Source organism: Lineus longissimus, chromosome 11 (genome assembly GCF_910592395.1).
Source record: "Lineus longissimus chromosome 11, tnLinLong1.2, whole genome shotgun sequence".
Classification (NCBI taxonomy): Eukaryota; Metazoa; Nemertea; class Pilidiophora; order Heteronemertea; family Lineidae; genus Lineus; species Lineus longissimus.
The window spans coordinates 8,351,623-8,373,311 of NC_088318.1; the positions used below are offsets into that span (position 1 = coordinate 8,351,623).

Below are 21,689 nucleotides of genomic sequence, written 5' to 3' on the forward strand. Positions count from 1 at the left end.
CTAGGGGAATCTGAAAACAGCAGAACATTTGACCTGGGGCCAACACTGGCTCTCTAGTAGTCAAAATGGTTGACCAAGTATGAAAAATTTGACACTTGCACACACATTTTATCTTATTTTCTCTATTCTGCACGTCCTTTTCATCCCTTTTTCTTGTAGTTGAACCAATACTTATGGCATTATTGTACATATTAACCCTTTTCAGCCGCAATCATGGATTCAGACCTTAAAACTCAAAATAAACCAGACCAGCGAACCTGATCTGAAATCGAGTAGTGTAAACTGTATATTATGGACTGGGTATAGTCAACAATGTTAGTATCCTCAGTTAGTATAACATCCGTATTGTCCTTTGCAGCATCCTGTCCCCTCTGGCGAAGTATCCTCAGTGGGCTGACTGTGTTCTCGACCGTCGGTGCAAAGATGATGCCATCCGATCGCTCACGCACAACATTGTTGTAATCCTCATTACTGAAGTGAAACGAGACCAGCTACCATCGGTTTTCTCTGGAGGCATTGTCCTGCTGTAGGGCGAGTGGTAAGAGTGACCAACTTGAAATCCACGGCTTGGCTCTTTGCTTAGTTATAGGCATCTTGAGTTGAAGTTTACTCTGTGAAGTCCACATGTAAAGTGACCCCCAGGCCCAGGGCATACCTAGTTGAAGCTTGAGGATATTGGGATGGTTCATCATTGTGCTTCTCTGTACTGATGAGCTGCTTAGATAAACAAATACCTTAGCCATAACAAAAGTCATATCCTAATGTAAAACGAACATGTGGTAGGCCTACACATGTGTCCTCCGATCTTTCAAGTTGAGAATGTGAGAAAAGGAGGTTTCTCAGGGTCAAAGGGGTTCACTTTGAATTGGCCACACATGCTCTTTGCTGGCCATATGAAGTTTAAACTTGATAGGTAGGCAAGTGTGAATCTGAAGTAATCTGGAATTGTGACTTTTTGAAAATTCAGACTCAGTGTTGTAGAGATTCTACAATTTCTATAATCCGTTGTCATGGTAACTGCCCAAACTTAGAAACCTGGCCCTGGGACATCCAGCAATGACCATATGAACTCAAAAACTCTTATTTCTAGTAATGTATATATCCTTTATTTCAAACTAACAGTGCTTAGAGGGATTTAATAATTTTTAACAGAAATATTACATGTTGGGTATTTAAGAATTTGCCACGCCCACATCACTTCAACATAGAATTTGAGGCCGGACATAGCAAGAAGATGAACTCGAATAAAAATTTTGCAATTCAATATAATTCAAAAATTCCTTTTGCACAGTAATGTGGACATCTAGGGGAATCTGAAAACAGCAGAACATTCGACCTGGGGCCAACACTGGCTCTCTAGTAGTCAAAATGGTTGACCAGGTATGAAAAATTTGACACTTGCACACACATTTTATCTTATTTTCTCTATTCTGCACGTCCTTTTCATCCCTTTTTCTTGTAGTTGAACCAATACTTATGGCATAATTGTACATATTAACCCTTTTCAGCCGCAATCATGGATTCAGACCTTAAAACTCAAAATAAACCAGACCAGCGAACCTGATCTGAAATCGAGTAGTGTAAACTGTATATTATGGACTGGGTAAAGTCAACAATGTTAGTATCCTCAGTTAGTATAACATCCGTATTGTCCTTTGCAGCATCCTGTCCCCTCCGGCGAAGTATCCTCAGTGGGCTGACTGTGTTCTCGACCGTCGGTGCAAAGATGATGCCATCCGATCGCTCACGCACAACATTGTTGTAATCCTCATTACTGAAGTGAAACGAGACCAGCTACCATCGGTTTTCTCTGGAGGCATTGTCCTGCTGTAGGGCGAGTGGTAAGAGTGACCAACTTGAAATCCACGGCTTGGCTTTTTGCTTAGTTATAGGCATCTTGAGTTGAAGTTTACTCTGTGAAGTCCACATGTAAAGTGACCCCCAGGCCCAGGGCATACCTAGTTGAAGCTTGAGGATATTGGGATGGTTCATCATTGTGCTTCTCTGTACTGATGAGCTGCTTAGATAAACAAATACCTTAGCCATAACAAAAGTCATATCCTAATGAAAAACGAACATGTGGTAGGCCTACACATGTGTCCTCCGATCTTTCAAGTTGAGAATGTGAGAAAAGGAGGTTTCTCAGGGTCAAAGGGGTTCACTTTGAATTGGCCACACATGCTCTTTGCTGGCCATATGAAGTTTAAACTTGATAGGTAGGCAAGTGTGAATCTGAAGTAATCTGGAATTGTGACTTTTTAAAAATTCAGACTCAGTGTTGTAGAGATTCTACAATTTCTATAATCCGTTGTCATGGTAACTGCCCAAACTTAGAAACCTGGCCCTGGGACATCCAGCAATGACCATATGAACTCAAAAACTCTTATTTCTAATAATGTATATATCCTTTATTTCAAACTAACAGTGCTTAGAGGGATTTAATAATTTTTAACAGAAATATTACATGTTGGGTATTTAAGAATTTGCCACGCCCACATCACTTCAACATAGAATTTGAGGCCGGACATAGCAAGAAGATGAACTCGAATAAAAATTTTACAATTCAATATAATTCAAAAATTCCTTTCGCACAGTAATGTGGACATCTAGGGGAATCTGAAAACAGCAGAACATTTGACCTGGGGCCAACACTGGCTCTCTAGTAGTCAAAATGGTTGACCAAGTATGAAAAATTTGACACTTGCACACACATTTTATCTTATTTTCTCTATTCTGCACGTCCTTTTCATCCCTTTTTCTTGTAGTTGAACCAATACTTATGGCATTATTGTACATATTAACCCTTTTCAGCCGCAATCATGGATTCAGACCTTAAAACTCAAAATAAACCAGACCAGCGAACCTGATCTGAAATCGAGTAGTGTAAACTGTATATTATGGACTGGGTATAGTCAACAATGTTAGTATCCTCAGTTAGTATAACATCCGTATTGTCCTTTGCAGCATCCTGTCCCCTCTGGCGAAGTATCCTCAGTGGGCTGACTGTGTTCTCGACCGTCGGTGCAAAGATGATGCCATCCGATCGCTCACGCACAACATTGTTGTAATCCTCATTACTGAAGTGAAACGAGACCAGCTACCATCGGTTTTCTCTGGAGGCATTGTCCTGCTGTAGGGCGAGTGGTAAGAGTGACCAACTTGAAATCCACGGCTTGGCTCTTTGCTTAGTTATAGGCATCTTGAGTTGAAGTTTACTCTGTGAAGTCCACATGTAAAGTGACCCCCAGGCCCAGGGCATACCTAGTTGAAGCTTGAGGATATTGGGATGGTTCATCATTGTGCTTCTCTGTACTGATGAGCTGCTTAGATAAACAAATACCTTAGCCATAACAAAAGTCATATCCTAATGTAAAACGAACATGTGGTAGGCCTACACATGTGTCCTCCGATCTTTCAAGTTGAGAATGTGAGAAAAGGAGGTTTCTCAGGGTCAAAGGGGTTCACTTTGAATTGGCCACACATGCTCTTTGCTGGCCATATGAAGTTTAAACTTGATAGGTAGGCAAGTGTGAATCTGAAGTAATCTGGAATTGTGACTTTTTGAAAATTCAGACTCAGTGTTGTAGAGATTCTACAATTTCTATAATCCGTTGTCATGGTAACTGCCCAAACTTAGAAACCTGGCCCTGGGACATCCAGCAATGACCATATGAACTCAAAAACTCTTATTTCTAGTAATGTATATATCCTTTATTTCAAACTAACAGTGCTTAGAGGGATTTAATAATTTTTAACAGAAATATTACATGTTGGGTATTTAAGAATTTGCCACGCCCACATCACTTCAACATAGAATTTGAGGCCGGACATAGCAAGAAGATGAACTCGAATAAAAATTTTGCAATTCAATATAATTCAAAAATTCCTTTTGCACAGTAATGTGGACATCTAGGGGAATCTGAAAACAGCAGAACATTCGACCTGGGGCCAACACTGGCTCTCTAGTAGTCAAAATGGTTGACCAGGTATGAAAAATTTGACACTTGCACACACATTTTATCTTATTTTCTCTATTCTGCACGTCCTTTTCATCCCTTTTTCTTGTAGTTGAACCAATACTTATGGCATAATTGTACATATTAACCCTTTTCAGCCGCAATCATGGATTCAGACCTTAAAACTCAAAATAAACCAGACCAGCGAACCTGATCTGAAATCGAGTAGTGTAAACTGTATATTATGGACTGGGTAAAGTCAACAATGTTAGTATCCTCAGTTAGTATAACATCCGTATTGTCCTTTGCAGCATCCTGTCCCCTCCGGCGAAGTATCCTCAGTGGGCTGACTGTGTTCTCGACCGTCGGTGCAAAGATGATGCCATCCGATCGCTCACGCACAACATTGTTGTAATCCTCATTACTGAAGTGAAACGAGACCAGCTACCATCGGTTTTCTCTGGAGGCATTGTCCTGCTGTAGGGCGAGTGGTAAGAGTGACCAACTTGAAATCCACGGCTTGGCTTTTTGCTTAGTTATAGGCATCTTGAGTTGAAGTTTACTCTGTGAAGTCCACATGTAAAGTGACCCCCAGGCCCAGGGCATACCTAGTTGAAGCTTGAGGATATTGGGATGGTTCATCATTGTGCTTCTCTGTACTGATGAGCTGCTTAGATAAACAAATACCTTAGCCATAACAAAAGTCATATCCTAATGAAAAACGAACATGTGGTAGGCCTACACATGTGTCCTCCGATCTTTCAAGTTGAGAATGTGAGAAAAGGAGGTTTCTCAGGGTCAAAGGGGTTCACTTTGAATTGGCCACACATGCTCTTTGCTGGCCATATGAAGTTTAAACTTGATAGGTAGGCAAGTGTGAATCTGAAGTAATCTGGAATTGTGACTTTTTGAAAATTCAGACTCAGTGATGTAGAGATTCTACAATTTCTATAATCCGTTGTCATGGTAACTGCCCAAACTTAGAAACCTGGCCCTGGGACATCCAGCAATGACCATATGAACTCAAAAACTCTTATTTCTAATAATGTATATATCCTTTATTTCAAACTAACAGTGCTTAGAGGGATTTAATAGTTTTTAACAGAAATATTACATGTTGGGTATTTAAGAATTTGCCACGCCCACATCACTTCAACATAGAATTTGAGGCCGGACATAGCAAGAAGATGAACTCGAATAAAAATTTTACAATTCAATATAATTCAAAAATTCCTTTTGCACAGTAATGTGGACATCTAGGGGAATCTGAAAACAGCAGAACATTCGACCTGGGGCCAACACTGCACAAAATTTTATATGTGTCAAGAAGAACCCTTTGCCAATAGCATAATAAAGTTTTTAAAAATTCCAATACCGATCGCCTGAGAAAAAAAGATTTCCGTACACCATATCCATCAAAACGTCACTGGCGCATTGATATGGCCCTGTCAAAGTACAAGTTCTAAACTGACCAGTGAGACCACATTTTCTTAAATATATTATCAAAAAGCATATTTCTGTGATGGCCTGACTCTGTAGATTAAGAATCAACCACAGATTGAGAATTAATTCCACTTTGGTCCATCCCAGCCATGTATTTACCACAACTTGACATTTTGATAAGCTCTATGTGACTGTGCCACACTTCCGGTCGTGGATGAATACAGGTCTCTGCCCATTAATGAAATTTTTTTTTTTTCACGAACGTACAAGATAGTATCACGTTATAACACGATAATTCGCACTATTGCGTACGTACGTGATACTAACGCGTAATTGCGAGATAACTATCACGTTATTACGAGAAAACTATCACGTAATTACGCGATGACTATGACGATGACGCGATGACTCAATAGATGATGAGTGTGGCTCACTTGCCGTTTTCCTCACTAAAAGACTCGGCCAAGGACCAGAAGCTATCATAATCATGAACTTTGAGAATGATAAGGTTAGTGTGAGCTTAACGCGTAATTACGTGTTGGTTATCGCATAGTAACGTGTTCGTCGTCTCGTAATTACGCGTTAGTTATCTCGTAATTACGTGAAAGTTATCTCGTTATAATGTGTTAGTTATCACGTAATAACGTGTTAGTTACCGCGTCATAACGTGTTAGTTACCATGTAATAACGTATTAGTTATCGCGTAAATACGTGTTGGTCATCTCGTAATTACGTGATAGTTATCTCGTAATTACGTGATAGTTATCTTGTATTAACCCGTTAGTTATCTCATAATTCTGTGATAGTTTTCTCGTAATAACGTGATAGTTATCTCGTAACTTTCGTAACTATACGCACGCTCCGGAGCTTATTGTATGGCGCTCGGTGTCCGTCCGTCTGTTAACTTTTCATTGTCCACGCGATTACTGAAATTCTACAACATGTATATTCACCAAACCTGGTTTGCAGGGCACTAGTATAGGCCCCAAGAAGCCTATTGATTTGGAGGTCAAAGGTCAAGGTCACGAAGACCTGTTTCCATTTTCCGCTTACCTGCTACTTCACACACTTTTCACCCTGACAAACCACCCTTTACTCTTATGACGGGCGTATAATGTGCTCGCTCTGCGTAGCTCTTGTTACGTGTTAGTATCGCGTATGCGTTAGTATCGCGTTATTACGTGATACTATCTCGTATGCACGTGATAAAAACTTTTTTTTCATTAATACCAGAAACTTTTTTTTCACTTGGCACTAATACGCTTCCGTGCGTTTTGGATCACTTGAGTTCAAAACTATGCAGTCTAAATCCGCTGATGATAATGCCAGGGCAGTCAAGTAAGTACAGCTAATCTTTGTGCCCATTTATTTGCTCTTATGTGGTGGAAAACACTTCCTTAAAATTATTTTGTGATCTAATTTCGGAGTGAGAATCCATTCAGTCAAAACACACCGAGTCTGATTCCAACTTCACACCTCTGAGATGAGGTAACTACTTGCGGTTAACCTCGTTGTAGGATTACACCTGCGACAAGGTCAATAACAACCTCGCTGCCAGGACCATTTCTATTACGGCTGATAGACTACCTTGGTGGTGAGATTTTTATCAACCTCGTCACATGTATTCCTGGGACAAGGTTAATCAAAATTAAAATGTTATCTCATGTTTTACAGGAACAATCTACAGCTGCATTTGAACATTTTTGGTGACATCACAGATTACCGAGTGAGAAGAGCTGAGCTACACCCATATGGCAAGCGGAGTGTCCAGTAATTAAAAAAACCTAGATTTATTCAAAAACCTGGTTTTTGGCTCACCGTAAGGGGAGTTTATACGATAGCGCTGTGTCCGTCGGCGGCGGCGGCGTCGTCGTCGTCGTCGACCGTCGTATCCTGTTTCAGAAACAGTTGCACGTTTCTTAACCGCTAGGGCTATGAACTTGAAACTTTGTACACAGCACCCCCTAGGTCAGGTGACCTCTGACACTGAATTTCAGTCCGATCTGATTCTCAACTTGGCCACCAGGGGGCCAAATGTCGATATCTAATATCTAAAAAGTGTGATATCTCGCTTATTAGTGACTTGTTTTCGATGAAACTTTTGTTGTAGGTACTCATAGCAAATATACATCTTATATCATACGGGTTTTTAATTTGACCTACTTTTCAAGGTCACAGAGGTCATATGGCGTAAATTGGCCGTTAGAGTGTAAACTTTGGCACGTTTCTTAACCACTAAAGCTATGAAATTGAAACTTGGTACATATAACCCCCTATATCACATAGGCTCTGGTGCTGAATTTCAGTTTGATCTGATTCTCAACTTTGCCACCAGGGGGCCAAAAGTGGAAATCTAAAAAGTGTGATATCTCGCTTATAAGTGACTTGTTTTCGATAAAATTTTGATGGTACGTACTCTTAGGAAGAATACATCACATATCTTACGGGTTTTCAATTTGACCTACTTTTCAAGGTCACAGAGGTCAAATGGCGTAAATTGGCCATTTGAGCGTAACTGTGGCAGGTTTCTTTACCAATAAAGCTATGACCTTGAAATTTGGTACACATGACCCCCTTGGTCAGATGACCTGTGACACTGATTTCAGTCCGGTCTCATACTTAACTTGGCCACCAGGGGGCCAAATGTCGATATCTAATATCTAAAAAGTGTGATATCTCGCTTATTATTGACTTGTTTTCGATGAAACTTTTGTTGTAGGTACTCATAGCAAATATACATCTTATGTCATACGGGATTTTAATTTGACCTACTTTTCAAGGTCACAGAGGTCATATGGCGTAAATTGGCCGTTAGAGTGTAAACTATGGCATGTTTCTTAACCACTAAAGCTATGAACTTGAAACTTGGTACATATAACCCCCTATATCACATAGCCTCTGGTGCTGAATTTCAGTTTGATCTGATTCTCAACTTGGCCACCAGGGGGCCAAAAGTGGAAATCTCAAAAGTGTGATATCTCGCTTATTAGTGACTTGTTTTCGATGAAACTTTTGTTGTAGGTACTCATAACAAATATACATCTTATATCATATGGGTTTTTAATTTGACCTACTTTTCAAGGTCACAGAGGTCATATGGCGTAAATTGGCCGTTAGAGTGTAAACTATGGCACGTTCCTTTACACTAAAGCTATGAACTTGAAACTTGGTACATATAACCCCCTATATCTCATAGCCTCTGGTGCTGAATTTCAGTTTGATCTGATTCTCAACTTTGCCACCAGGGGGCCAAAAGTGGAAATCTCAAAAGTGTGATATCTCGCTTATTAGTGATTCGTTTTCAATAACATTTTTATGGTAGATTCTCCTAGCAAGGATACATCACATATCATATGAGTTTTTGATTTGACCTGCTTTTCAAGGTCACAGAGGTCAAATGGCGTAAATTGCACGTTTCTTAACCACTAAAGCTATGAACTTGAAATTTGGTACACATGACTCCCTACGTCATGTAACCTCGGATCTGATCTGGTACTCAACTTGGCCACCAGGAGGCCAAAACTAAAATAGGTAAAAAGTTTAATATCTCGTTTATTAGTGACTTGTTTTTGATGATATTCTTATGGTACTTACTCCAAGCAACGATACATCACATGTCATACTGACTGGTTTGACCCCTATACTATACATGTACAATGTTTCTTAAGCTGGATGAATTCCAAAGCAGCAAATATCTATACGGTGAGCACAATGGCCCCTGGCCGTTTCATTTACCTAATAAACTAAGTTTATTTGGAAAAAATATAGGTTTTTTTAAACAACCTTGTTTTTTTCCTAAAAAACCGAATTTCTTTAATAAGACCAAGTTTTTTTACCTAATCCACAAATGTCAAGTTTAACAAAAAAACTTGGTTTTTTGCCCTAAAATATCAGTTTTTCATCCAGTGGTAATAAAGTAAGAAAAAGAATCTTGGTTTATTAACAATAACTGGACAAATGGCTAATAAACGTACCTTTTTACGTAAAAAACTTGGTTTCATACAAAACAACTTAGTTTTTTGCAATAAAACCTGGTTTTATTGTAAAAATGTAGGTTGTTTTGAATAACTAGCAAACGGCGTGCAAAAACCTACTTTCTATCGAGAAACTTGTATTTTCTACCTCGCCCCATATACACAAATCCGCGATGTTATCGGGACGAGGATGGGCAACCTCGGGTTGGGTACTAATGCTGCACTGCGCTACACTCTGTAAACTAGTTAGTGGGACCCTAACCTCATCCCAAATAAGTCAATGTAGGTAGGATCGAGGTTTAAAAATGTAAGTTTTCTAATAAACCAGGTTTTTTTAATAAACTAGGTTGTTTTGGTAATAAAGCTTGTTTTATTGAATAAATGGACATTACTGTACAGAAACTTATATTTTATACGATTATGTGGTAAAAAAAACAAATTTTTTAGGTAAAAAACCACGTTTTTTAGCATAAAATGTTAGTTTCTCTTTAAAAACCTACTTTATTGAGAAAGAAAGTAAAGAAACTTGGTTTATTAGCAAATAAACAAGGTTGTTTTAAAATAAGCTTAATTGATTAGGTAAAAAAACAGTTTTTAAAAAAAAATCTAGGTTTTTTAATTACTGGATACTCCGCTTGCCGTACACTCATACTCATAGAATCAAACGAACACTTGCACCTACAATCCAACTTCAGTGCTCACCCACGTGGTCATCAGAAGAACCAGTCAATTAATATTTTTCACTGTAATACTTTACCTTAAAGTTGTTTTTAATAAAGAAAAAACTATATAGGCAGTTAGTTTAACAAAAATCAAGTTTTTACTCGCTTTCAATGTGGGCTAAGAAAATCTACCCCTTGGTCCTCGCCTTGCACTTTGGTTGTCCCTGATGTGAAGTCGATGACAATTACGGCATGGCTTGTCCCGGCTTAGGCTGGACCATGTCCACTGTGCTAGCGTGTCTCGCAACCAACCTACACTCGAAAGGATTTGATGTCATGGTCCGGACTGTTTCTGGTTGTGGCCATGGATCTACTGGGTTTGTCTCAACATGCACTTCAAAGGATTTGATGTTAACGTCCTGTTTGCCCTAAGGTTGTTACCACGCATCGACTGGACTGGATTTCACAACCTGCATTTCGAAGGGATTGATACAAAGGTCAAGACTACATGATGTTGTTGCTCATGCATCAAATGGACTGGTTCATCTCAAGCTGAACTTCAACGGACTATGTAAAGGTCCAGACTGCACTTACTGGTTGTCTACTAAACTCTCGAAGGAACCATTGCAACTAGTAAGATTTAATCTCTGTAACAATCTTCAACTTTTAATCGCACTCATTGCCGTTGTGTAGGCTGATATACAATACTAAAGTTTAAAACAAATTTTGGATTCATAATTAATGCACTACGGCATTGTGTATTAGTGGATTTCTACTTAACTGGACCACAGTTAATTACGAACGGCCTACCCCTTTAACCCACTGTGATGAAAACTTGTAGACTTAATTTTGGCCCCTGTTCGATTTCTCGTTTGGGCAGGTTTCAACCGAAAAAAATAACATGTCTTTGGAGGGAGGTGAGCACAATGCGAATGGCCATATGTTTATGAAAGAGGTGCAAATATTTCAAAGCGTTCACCCTGGAGGCAAAAAAGATGAAATGGAAACTTTTATATGAATAGTATGAAATGCAGCGTAACAAAAACGCTACCCCGATCCATCACTTCAGGCATTTTCTACGCGGAAATGCAAATAAAAAAAATCGAGGGTTCCTGCATATCTAATTTCTTTTTCTTTCCATTGATTTTTTTCCCTATACTTCTGTCTTTCACCTCAATCAAATGCATAGATCACCGAGTATCCGGTTTAGAAGTCTTAATGACGTTAGCCAGTATGTCTCATATTATTCATTTATTGTCTTCCCCTTTAAAATGTTCTGATGATCCCCAAGCATCAGCTTAACCTTCCTTTAAACCTAAAGATCACCCAGCATCTACCAAGCATTAAAATCCACATACCCCGCAGAAGCATCAAATCTACCTTTAACATTACCTAGTATCAGGCATTCCTACAAACTGTCTAAAGATCACCAAGCATTAGATCTTCCATCATTCAAACCCATCAGGCTTTACTCCAAACTTCATTCAGCTTGACGATCACCCAGCATCATGCATTCTACTTAACTGTCTGAAGATCACCAAGCTTCAGATCTACATTCAATTAGATCTGAGGGTATTCTCACACAGATACGTGAAAATTGCTGGCCTATGCCCGATGTCCATCAGCATCAGGCCTCTAAGCTTATCCACTGAGAGATACCTGTAAAATACACGTTTATACCAATCGACTCTACTACCAGAACGCCACTCTTTTTCTATACCTCAAAGCAAAATAGACCGCGTCCAGCGCCTCTATACATAAATGTTGCCCCACAGCTGGCCCAAGCTGAAGTATGCCTATACGCTATTGTTAACTGGTAGTAAGTTACACCAAGGAGCGCTCAGCCGGGACCGCTCACGAGTCTTCCAAAAACAACTGAGGATTAGGGGTACATCACGTGATTACCTGACTTCATATCACTTTATTAATTTATGTGTACTAAATACATTTTGGCGTATGGTCATCAACTGATGGAACAAACCAGCAATATTCAGTGACAGTTTATGAAGTTGTTACCGGCAAGACAGCGGCGAACAAAATTTCAAATTCACATCTGCTTCCCTGCTATTGGGACTTCCCTTGTGGGACTTCAAATCCCTCGGGGTAAGTATGGGCCGAAGTCGGTCTACAAGACGTTCTAACTAAATAGCGCGACCTTAGGGGATTCTTGTTTCGTAGGAATGTGTATCTGTTACGATGCCCGGTTCAAGATGGGCAGCAATCTGCCTGTAGTAGACGGCGAACCAAGCGGGGGTTGTGCCCATACAAATAGTCAGCAATCCTCATATGTGGCTGTATAGTGAAAACATAATTTGCATTGAGCAGCCGTGGGAACCAGTGGGTCAAAAGAGTTATGGTGTGTATGTGTACGTAAATGATATTGCACACACGACATGACTAGGACTATGACTTCGTCGAGAAAGTTCGACCATGTCTCATTGGAACAACCATTGTTTCAATGACGTTAGAATCATGTCGTAATTGTAAACTATAGACAATTCTTTCAATACAAGAGACGTCTGAATCCAAGAACTTAAACTATTCATGACAAGTTCTTGTAATATAATTGTAATATAACTTCTTACGAAGATGATGTAATCAATTTTGATCATGACAGAATTTAAGAATTCAACAGGACAACCAGAAATCGTCGAAGACCAGAGACAGCTTCACTCAAACAACAACCAGAAGCAGAAACTGAACCGGACAAAGTCCAGACGAACATAGTCCTAAGAACGAAGTTTGAACAGAGATTCGCTCTAACCAGAATAAGAGTATGAACAATATCTTTAAAACTTCATCTGGTAACTTAGTAGTTTCGTCAGTTGCTATTGTCGCTATCATTAACATACAGTTCCACGATTACATTTCTGTACCTCACACCTGTAATTACTCCCCCTTGGCCCACAGTGCGTTGACCGTACCCCACACCATGATGGTGCCTCCACCATAGCAGTCATGTTGAGCGATGCAGGCATCTACAAATCTCTCTCTCTGTTGTCTACAGCATCTAACACGTCCATCATTGTGATCCAGGCTGAATCTGCTCTAATCTGAGAACAGAACACGGCGCCATTGCTGTTCGGTCCAACTCACATCATTACGAGCCTAATTACGACGAATTCTTCTGTGAGCCGGGGTTAATTGGATGCATTGCAGTGCCCTCCTGGCATGTCGGCTCTGTGAAGTCTGATTTGAAACAGTCACCCAAGTTGCAACTGGTTATTGAGTCTACTACTACTGAAGCGGTTGCGACGACAAAGTCACTAGACAGGTTCTGCTATCCCGTTTCCGAGATCGGCTCCGGGATGACGGAGGACCGCGTCATCAGAAAATGCCGTGACGTCATCATTTCGCGCATATTATGAAGCTAAGCAGGTCCCGTGTTCCGAGATAGTCTGTATCTCGTAAGTGTCAAACGGTGCAGGTTTTTCATCGATTTCTGCATTTCAAGAGTTATAACACCGGATTTGAAGTGTTCCGTAGTCAGATAAACATGTGATGACACTGAGGAATCAGGAGTTTTGGCATTTTCCCCATGATATTTCGAATAATCAGGCCAAAATCAGAAGTGCCATCATCATCCAGGCATGACCATATCATGATTCAGTCAAGTGCTATGCTACATGCAATATATAAGTACATGGTACCTAATTTCGTGGTATCCCTAGTTCACCTCTCGCCGAGTTTTAGACTCGAAGCTTGCTTGTATCTTGGACAATTGTTACGTCATGTCAGTTGTAGCAAGTGATGGGTTGGGCTAGGCACTAGACTAGGGCCATGAAGGGTCTGCAGTCTCTCTATTGATGGTCTGTTGTTAAAGGGGGCCTGGATTGATGAGGATAGGGCCTATACAAATCGGCATGCAAAATATGTGCAGAGTTTTGCTTTCCTAAGATTCACTTTTTTCAGGAGTTTTCATCTGGTGTATTATACCAGGATATCATCATGACAGCAAAAGAGAATCCTCCCAAGCTGCGCTTTATTAGATATACTCCTGCCATTGACATTGTCTTCTTAAAAGAGGTGGTGGCGACTTAGGCTGATGTTACATAGGAATGAGCTACTCACGCCACATTTTTCATCGACTCACGGCTCATTTTCACGTGTCACTCCTCATTTGTCACAGTAACAGATCATTTTTCGCTCGTTCATTTGTCAATTTTCTCGACGACTCAAATGGACTCAGAAGAAGAAGAGATGGCAGCCATGCTACTCCTGATGGAGAATAGAAAACGAAAGCGGAGGCGACGGACGAGAAGAATGTGGTACATAAAAGTGCTGCATTTTTGCATTATTTGTTTCTCATTTCCAATCGAAATTAGCTATTGTATTGATTCTAGGGCATTTGCACCCCGGACATCTGCCCCCCGGATCTTTCCCCCCGGATTTTTGCCTCCCGGACATTAGCCCCCCTAGGACTTCTGCCCCCCTAGGACATCTGCCTCCGGACATTTGCCCCCCGGACATTAGCCCCCCTAGGACTTCTACCCCCCTAGGACATCTACCCCCCGGACATTTGCCCCCCGGACATTAACCCCCCTAGGACTTCTGCCCCCCTAGGAGGTCTGCCCCCGGACATTTACCACCGGGGACAGTCAAAGAGAACTTAAGAGTAGCAGGATGATCAGCTTTGGCCTGTATTAATAGATTTAAGAGCATACTTATGTGCATTACTCCAGGGCAATCCATAGGTCAAATGTAAGAATGGTAAGGATTGCTGTATTTCTTTTAAATGAAAATTACTGAAGGTAGCAGAATTACTGAAGGTAGCAGACAGGCCACAATTCAGTAATTTTCAGCACAAAATAATTTAAATAATGATTACCTTCTTTGACCTGTACTATAACTTCATTTCTTGATTGGTTGTGATGGTGGAAGGAGACGGAGGTGTCATGTGAAGTTTTCTATTTTAATCAAACAACAAACACGTTTCAAAAAATCAGATATACATGTACATGTACTAAAAATAGATTTACAGAAACATTGTATGACAGAGGCATTTCTCAGAAAAGGAGTATCATTAGGCCACTTTAAAAAAAAGCTGGTTAGCGTCCTTGCTACTGGGAGGAGGCGGGTAGGGGGAGGTGTTTTTGGTTTTTTTAATTCATTTTAAGGCTGAAAATATAGCTGCTCAGCAAATAAAAAAAAATCTGAATCATGATAAAATCCGGTTAGGTGTACATTCTAGTGTAAAATGCACATTTTTTTTGGCTCTCGAGCACTTTGTCGGGAAGGAAGGGGGACGCCAACTAACTTTTTTTTTATTCGGGCTTAGCTACGCAAGCCTATCCCCTTCACAAGTATCGGAATAGCATTCCGCGACGTTACTGTATATAGAATTATCGTTACTATAAATAGAAAAGATGTATTCAGAAATCCTATGGGGGCTAATGTCCGGGGGGCAAATGTCCGGGGGGCAGATGTCCTAGGGAGGCAGAAGTCCTAGGGGGGCTAATGTCCGGGGGGCAAAAATCCGGGGGCAGATGTCCTAGGGGAGCAGAAGTCCGGGGGCAGAAGTCCGGGGCCAGACGTCCGGGGGCAGAAGTCCGGGGGGCAAATGTCCAGGTGGAAGTGTCCTGATACCATTGTATTAACGTGTAAACTAATAAAAATGCCGAAAAGTAGCTATACTCACAGTTTCGAAGGCGATATCACTACAAATGCACATGGACGTCCACTTTCTTTGCCAGCTCATTTCACAAAGAATGAACATGTCTATTCATCGCCTCATGCGTGAAATGACATGAAATGACGTGAAGCAACGAATGCGGGCAAAACTTACAAAATTCACTTCAATGAGAACAGGTCAATAGGTTTTCCAATGTCCATTCATCAGCTCACGAATGACAAGTGACAAATGAGTCGTGAGTCGATGAAACGTGAGGTCTATGTAACTTCAGGCTAACCCATTCTCTGATGCAACTAAAAGGGAGAAGGTTGTTGTAAACAAGAAGTAAACAAGGCAGTGAAGGGCATGTGACCAGAGGCCAAAGATATTTGACATAAGAGAAAGGCTAGGCATACTCTTGGATGCATATGTCAAGGAGGACATGGGTGCTCTCAAGAGGTAAAGTAGGCTTGACGGTACTTAGCCTTGGTAGTTTCCTTCAAAATTATTTAAGTTATTGCAAATTATTATACCATTCCGGTATTCATTATTTTTCTCAGAAATCATGAAAAAAAAAATTAGGCCATATCATGTACATCATGTACATTATATACCCTATGAAAATGATGAATGAATGTTAAGGCCCCTTTTGATGAGACTGATGTCCCAAAGTTCCTATAAACCCATTCTGATGTGCATTAATAAAAATATTGGAAGGTAGTGCACCAAAGCAGTTGATATCTTTGCACCATTCCTTGAGCACTTGTATGTCGAAACGAATAGACCAAAGAATTCACTTGTTGTGCCAAAGTTAGATTGTTGATTGTAGATTCATATGGTAGGGGTGACAGAGCTACAAATGATTTGGAGGCATGATGAATGGCACTTGTTAACTTGTTGGTGGAATTTAATTTCCCTGCATTGATTATTTGGTCTAGCACTGAGGAAGAGTATAGTGAACGAGAAATCCTTCAGCAAGAGGTCCGGGAATTGAAAGGCTTCAAATATTTCTGCTAATGTTTGACCTGGATAAGTGGGAGTCACTCTTGAGTTTGGGAAATTTTCCATGCCAATTATAATAAAACTCACTATGAGACAAGACAAATGTTGAAATGAAAGAAATTTGGCAGACGGGATGGTACGACCATTTATAAATTAGAAACAAGACCATTTCGGAATATTGACTGAAATTAGTTTCATCGGGAGTGTTCTATGATTGTGCTCCCTCCTTGCTGTTGATCAAATGGCCAAGTAATCCTCTAATGAAAGGGCTTCAAGACCAAAGTATATTCCAGTTTGCGACCCTTTAATGCAGGTATCGCAGTTGGCCAGCAATGCCCCCACCACGTACTTTTTACCGACAGGTTGAAAATAAAGTTTCAGGTTTTTTTTCTCGTAGTCGAGGAAGGCAAATATACCAACTATCTTGCCGAATTACCATTCCAACGCTTTGTCTCACCGAACTCATCCATTTATTGAATTCCTTCTGCTCGTCTGTCAGTATAGTTCCCTTGAATGGTCCAACCAAAATGTCTCTCAAGGGGTACGCAGGATCCCCATACAAGCACATTGGTGTTCTGTCCTCGTCGTTCATGCGGTAGTCCAATATTTCGAGTATCAGAACCAGATTGCTCATCCTGAGCATAGCCGAATCGTGCCGCCTCCCCTCTACTTGGCCGAAGAGATTTACGATCAATCCATTTCGGGCCACTACTGATTGAAATTTTATACAATGATATCTCTTATGGCCACTGAAACAGACTTTCTGATTGTATTTTGGTCTACAGATTTGCCTGGGCGTTCCATCTATGAACCCCCAACAGTTTGTAAGGAATGCACCCTTCTCATGCACTGCATTCGCAAATTCTTGGAGCTTGTCTCTTGGAGTTTGTCCCATCCATGACTGTTCCAGTTGCGAAAACTTGGTGTAAATCGTGAATAGATGTCCTCAAGAACAGTAGTAATTATTTCCGAAAGAACACTTTTAGGTCTTCCGAATTCCTTCTTCAGATCAACAAGTCTGTTTGGGTAGACAAGTCGCCGCAAAAGCATGCATAAACCATCATGCCCGCTTACAATACAGCCATGAGGACATTTGTAGACAGGTGGAATTGCGAGTGAATCAGTGAGTTGACGAATTTCCCCTTTAGAGAACCTGAATTTGGCTTTGCACTGCTGATCATTGTAGTTGTTGATATCAAATCGTTCCCAACGAGGATCAAAAGTTGAATCTCGTCCAGTATCATTAGTTTCATCCAATGCGTACAGCATCAGATCGTCGTCATCTGCAAGAGCTGCCAACTCAATCAAACTCGAATCTGCCGCAATTTTAACTTTGAAACAAGGCTGACATCTGTCGGTCGAATTCTAAATCGTGCAGCGGCGCCGCCGTAGCAGAACCTGAAACGCACGGTACCGGCTCTAGCTCCGGCTCCGGGATAGGCTATCCCGGTGCCGATCTCGGAACGGGGATAGCAGAACCTGTCTTCTAAGTAGCGGTCATCCCTTGCAGTTGATGGGCGGCCAGTACGGGGTCTCTCTGAGTATCGCCCTGTCTCCAGGTGTCGTATGGTTAGCACGACTGACGACATTGTGAGACACATCCATAATCTAAGTTTCTCCTCGCTTACTGAAACCAGCTTCCAGCATCCCTATGGCTCGTGCAACCTCTTCTTTTACTCAAGTGGCATCTGGAATCTAATCTTTTCTCTTGTTATCAATTAAAAGTGGTTCTTAACTGGTGCTGTAAACAAATACATGTTATATAAATTCAAAGTGGTCCTTAACTTTCTTTCATGAGTATCCAACTTCTCCCTTAGGAATCCGTTCCGCGTTATCATACCACTGATGTTTGGTTTGTGACACAAGCCCGTGGGCACCTCCACTCGAACGAAATCACGTATTTCATCATATGTCACATATATCCAATCATGATATCTCGATTTAGGGGAAAGTTCAACAGAAGGGTCATCAAAGAATTGCAAGGCATAGAGATTTGTCTGCTCAATCGAGGTCAACTACTCAAACGCTCAACATGGTCATATCCTTTTTCAAATGACCTTGCCCTAACTCTGCACATTCTGGACACCAGGTCGTCTGGCAAACAATCCTTTCCCAATTATTTAGGCAAATGTCTTCAATTATTGGCGTAAGTTCATTGACGTTCCGAGTTTGAACGCCGGCCCTGCTCCGTCCGCGTGTGGTCCCTTTAGTCCGGGAGCCAAATACCTATTTTTACCTTAACCTTGCAATGTTGTATTAAAAGGTTTTTTTTCTGTTGATTTTGGTAGCCCATATTTTCAGAAACTGCTTGATGACCTGTTGTCACCCTTGAGCAATTTGAGATATTCAAGATGGCGTCCAAGATGTCCGCGATTTTATATGAATGACCATAGCTCGGAAACTATTCATCCAAGGAAGATTTTTTTTGTGTCTATACCTAGGTTTTAGGGCTCAACCTATCCATTAGAACCAATTGTTAAAATGAATATATATTACATCATTATCGATTCCAAGATGGCTGCCAAAATGGCCGCCGTAACGCTAAAACTCTCCTATATTATTTACTTTAGGACAGTTATAATGGTGTGTACCCTTGAATATCCAAATACCCAGGGGCAATGAATGTGTACCTCTGGGTATCCAAATACCCAGGGGCAAGGAATCTGAAAGTTAATATACTGATCATGTCAATCTGAATTACTCAAGGGTGAATGGCCTAGAGGCTAGTGGGCGGGACATTGACAGTAAAGATGTGCTTGATCATGAACTTGAAGTTGCCCCATTTCCAACGTCCATGTTCGGTGATTTTGGAGAAATGAGGATTGCCAAATCAATATCAACCCTCTCAAGGAAACCACCAGGACGACCTCTTGGTAGTCTTAGTGAAAAGGAAGGGTAATGATAGTTGAGGGTTGCATTAAGGGTACCTCTTCCTCGCTCTGGGTTAAACGTGTCAAAGGACTGCACCATCATGAAGGTTTGGAGGTTCCCCTCAAGCGCCCCAGGGTAAGCAGCTCAGAAGGACTTATTGAGAGGCCAGTTGAGGGCTTGGAGGGGCCTTTCCTCCAATGCACTAGCTAAAACATGTCAGAAGGTTTGGGGGAGGGCTCTCCATGTCGACAGTTTCGCGAGTTCAATAAAGCTTAGAATCTGCCATTGTGCCTGGTGTGTAAGAAAAGATTTGATATATATTTGATTGAAGTCACTGTTTGACAACAAACCTTCTAATACCCGTTTGCATTGAACCTATGGAAGACGTACTAATCATCTTAAATTAGATAACAGTGATGCCACTGGTAAACTAATTTATTTTAAGAGGAAAACAATCATTTAGTTATAATTAACATTTAGTTCTTATTCTCGTATTCCCTTGCGAGTGACCATGCAGTCACTCATCGGGATGTCTAGCACTAACACGAGAGCCTGTTTCTTTTCTGACTTATCTGGGTTCCTCTGATTCTCAAGTAGACTGACGAAACTTCTTTGCATCAAGTTTTTTGTCTGGAAACCATTTATTAGCGCAACTTCTTTTGCAAAATGCCAGACAACCTGGTGCAATTTCGTTTTATCCTGGACTAAATCATCAACTATCAGTTGCATGAGCTGCTGCTTGTTTTTTGAACAGATTAGTATGACTTTTTGCGCTGGAAGCTTGCAAGTGGTGAAACCTACTAACACCTGTACTCATAGTATCTGTCAAATATCAGGTGTACGTTCTCAACTTGTAACCTTGTTTCCCGGCACATCTGAAGTTCGTGATATAGTCCTTTACCGTCCCATCAGCAGGCCAAGGAACTACCAGAGTATTGCGGAGCCATCGAGCAGACTAATATTTGCACCACCAGCCACCCTATCAGACACCTCAAGCATTAGATGTTTTTACAATTGCTTGTGGTCGTAACTGGGCAACCAATTCAAAGGGTCAGGGATCAGTTTTTTCCCAACCAACATGTTCCGAATGGTTAATGCATAAAAAATTGGTCGGAAAGGGTTTTTGCACGCCAAGAGACTGGAAGACACTTGACTCTTGAGGAACACCAGACTGATGAACAAAGAACCTGAGGAACATAGAACCCTCTTCATACCTGGGAGCATAAAAAATTGATTATTCTTTGAAACGAATCCATGGACTTGAGAAAAATTGTTTACATTGGATACGTCGTATGCACGTTAACCATAGTAGCGCTTCACCTGCTATGGTTAACGCTGCGCGCTTATTAGTCAATGATACTAAAATAATGCTATAACTTCGTCACGAGAGCATAGCTCGACGAAGATCGTTGTGAAATGTTTTGTAACAAAACGTGAAGGTGACTTCGAAAGGTATACTTGTTTGCAAGAGAGACAAAAATCTGTTCTGGTTTCTATTCGAACAACAAACTATCTAGCGGGAAATAGCGACAGTAAACTTGGGTCTTTTTAGGAATAGTTAGATATGATAATGATATGATATGAAGTCTAGCAAGACCAGCATTAGAAGAGTCATTTACTTCTATTTCTTTGTTTAATTGTAGATTAAATTTTGGAAAATGCTTCTCTAACTCAGTTAATTCAATGGTTGAATTAAGTAATAGTTTTCAAACTATTTAGACCTAGAAGACCTAGAAGGTTGAAGGTATGGATTGTTTACAGGACCAACTTTTGCATTCTCTTCCGGATCTTTGGCAACTTTGAGTCCGAGATAAAATAATGGCGGAGATGAATATCTCCGCTATCAGAGAAACAATTCGATAGGGGTATTGTCGGTATTGTCGGTAAGCTAGAGGCATATTTGATGTGCTGCGACTGTTCAATGCTTAATAAGCGTTGGTGGTAAAGAAAATTCAACATCGATGTTGCATTCACAGGAGCCAACTTGCATTGAATTGCAATTTTCAATTTTTAATTGAAGTGCTAACTAACCGAAGATATCGGTTTTGCTCTCAGACGCTTCGCCAGGTGAGAGGCGTTACCTTTATTTGTCAAACCGGAGATTAGCATTGTTGTGTGGCTCATAAATAAGCAGTTCTATTTGTTTGATTTTCAAAGTTTGCATTTCTTT

General features: G+C 40.7%; 1 protein-coding gene across 1 annotated transcript in view; it reads left to right on the top strand.

Moving 5' to 3' along the window:
- LOC135495436 (uncharacterized) overlaps positions 1-5,718 on the top strand; it is a 69,829-nt gene extending 64,111 nt beyond the window's left edge. Inside the window, exons 5-8 of the transcript XR_010448571.1 lie at positions 359-538; positions 1,662-1,841; positions 2,965-3,144; positions 4,268-5,718. The gene's annotated coding sequence lies outside the window, so the exon portion shown is untranslated. The remainder of the gene's footprint in view (positions 1-358; positions 539-1,661; positions 1,842-2,964; positions 3,145-4,267) is intronic.
- Positions 5,719-21,689: the final 15,971 nt, after the last annotated feature.